The sequence below is a fragment of the Aristolochia californica genome, unplaced genomic scaffold (genome assembly GCF_029961685.1).
Source record: "Aristolochia californica isolate CCGP_79_NKW_82.1479 unplaced genomic scaffold, dmAriCali1.0.hap1 SCAF_80, whole genome shotgun sequence".
NCBI classification, from domain to species: domain Eukaryota; kingdom Viridiplantae; phylum Streptophyta; class Magnoliopsida; order Piperales; family Aristolochiaceae; genus Aristolochia; species Aristolochia californica.
Window position 1 is genome coordinate 50,001 of NW_027182280.1, and position 2,500 is coordinate 52,500.

The window sequence follows — 2,500 nt, forward strand, 5'->3', positions numbered from 1 at the left end:
AAACGAGGCGCCCAGGCGAAAAAGAGGCGCCCAGGCGAAAAAGAGGCGCCCAGGCGGAAAGGCGCCAGGGCGCCCAGGCGGAAAAGAGGCGCCCTGGCGTAGGCGCCCTGGCGCCAAAAGAGGCGCCAGGCGGAAAAGAGGCGCCCTGGCGTAGGCGCCCAGGCGCCAAAAGAGGCGCCAGGCGAAAAGGCGCCAGGGCGCCCAGGCGGAAAAGAGGCGCCCAGGCGGAATGGCGCCAGGGCGCCCAGGCGGAAAAGAGGCGCCCAGGCGAAAAAGAGGCGCCCAGGCGGAAAAGAGGCGCCCTGGCGTAGGCGCCCAGGCGCCAAAAGAGGCGCCAGGCGAAAAGGCGCCAGGGCGCCCAGGCGGAAAAGAGGCGCCCAGGCGGAATGGCGCCAGGGCGCCCAGGCGGAAAAGAGGCGCCCAGGCGAAAAAGAGGCGCCCAGGCGGAAAGGCGCCAGGGCGCCCAGGCGGAAAAGAGGCGCCCTGGCGTAGGCGCCCATGCGCCAAAAGAGGCACCCAGGCGAAAAGGCGCCAGGGCGCCCAGGCGGAAAAGAGGCGCCCAGGCGGAATGGCGCCAGGGCACCCAGGCGGAAAAGAGGCGCCCAGGCGGAAAAGAGGCGCCCTGGCGTAGGCGCCCAGGCGCCAAAAGAGGCGCCAGGCGAAAAGGCGCCAGGGCCCCCAGGCGGAAAAGAGGCGCCCAGGCGAAAAAGAGGCGCCCTGGCGGAAAAGAGGCGCCCTGGCGTAGGCACCCAGGCGCCAAAAGAGGCACCCAGGCGAAAAGGCGCCAGGGCGCCCAGGCGGAAAAGAGGCGCCCAGGCGGAATGGCGCCAGGGCACCCAGGCGGAAAAGAGGCGCCCAGGCGAAAAAGAGGCGCCCAGGCGGAAAAGAGGCGCCCTGGCGTAGGCGCCCAGGCGCCAAAAGTGGCGCCCAGGCGAAAAGGCGCCAGGGCGCCCAGGCGAAGAGGCGCCAGGGCGCCCAGGTGGGAAAGAGGCGCCCAGGCGAAAAGGCGCCAGGGCGCCCAGGCAGAAAAGAGGCGCCCAGGCGAAAAAGAGGCGCCCAGGCAGAAAGGCGCCATGGCGCCCAGGCGGAAAAGAGGCGCCCTGGCCAGGCGGAAAAGAGGCGCCCAGGCGGAAAAGAGGTGCCCAGGCGAAAAAGAGTCGCCCAGGCCGAAAGGCGCCATGGCGCCCAGGCGGAAAAGAGGCGCCCACGCGAAAAGGCGCCAGGGCGCCAAGGCGGAAAACAGGCGCCCAGGCGGAAAGGTGCCAGGGCGCCCAGGCGGAAAAGAGGCGCCCAGGCGCGTGGGGGGCAAGGCGCCAGGCGCCAGGCACGCGCGGAGGCAAGGCGCCAGGCGCAAGGCGCCACGCGCGCGCGCGCGTGGGGGGCGAGGCGCCAGGCGCCAGGCGCCGGGCGCGCGTGGGGGGCAAGGCGCCAGGCGCCGGGCGCGCGCGCGTGGGGCGCCAGGCGCCTGGCGGGTGGGCGCCCCCAGGAAGGGGTGCTGGCGCGCGATGGGGTTGCGCCCGTACGGACCGTGTGACAGTACAGACACTTTGGCGAAACCTCCTGCCCGAAGCGATTTTAGGCGTTCGGCTAGGTAGGTGACCCGGTTTTTTTCGCGTTTCTCGGCCGCTAGCCCCTTTTTTCGCGTTTTCGTGCGCGCGCCCCTCTTGACCTCGCACGCGCGCCGCGCGTCGCGTCCTTGTCCTTGTCCGCGTCCGCGTTCGCGCGTGTCGGCGATCACGGGCCCCGTGCATGGCTCGTCTCTGTGGACCATCGCCCCGCTCTTGTCCCTCTTTCGTGTTTGTGTGGCGCCCCGCCCCGTGCACCATTGCCGGCTGGCAGCAAGGTGCCTAGCCCCCCTTGCCGCCAGGCCTGTCCACCCCAAGGTGCTAAAGCCGCCAGGCACCCGTGCCGCCGAACCGTGCGTCCGTAAGCCGCTGCACGTGCGGCGGCCGGCCATGCCCGTGCTATTGACCCTGTGTGACAGTACAGACACTTTGGCGAAACCTCCTGGCCGACGGGGTTTTTGCGCCCACCTAGGTAGGGCGACCCCTTTTTTTTCGTGTCGCCTGTCCGTGTGTCCCTTTTTCGCCTTTTTCGGGTTCGTGTTTTCGTGTGCCGCCAAAAGCAAGCCCTGCGCTCGTCCCGTCCCGCTTGACCCGTGCATCCGCCGGTGCTGGCCTGCAAAATGCCTGTGAGCGACGCACGTGACCAGCAGCCCAGGCGAGTGTGCACGGGTGGCAGGCGAAACGGGCGTGCGTGTCGCCAGTGTGTATGTCCCTTTTTCGCCTTTTTCGGGTTCGTGTTTTCGTGTGCCGCCAAAAGCAAGCCCTGCGCTCGTCCCGTCCCGCTTGACCCGTGCATCCGCCGGTGCTGGCCTGCAAAATGCCTATGAGCGACGCATGTGACCAGCAGCCCAGGCGAGTGTGCATGGGTGGCAGGCGAAACGGGCGCGCGTGTCGCCAGTGCGTATGTCCCTTTTTCGGGTTCGTGTTTTCGTGTG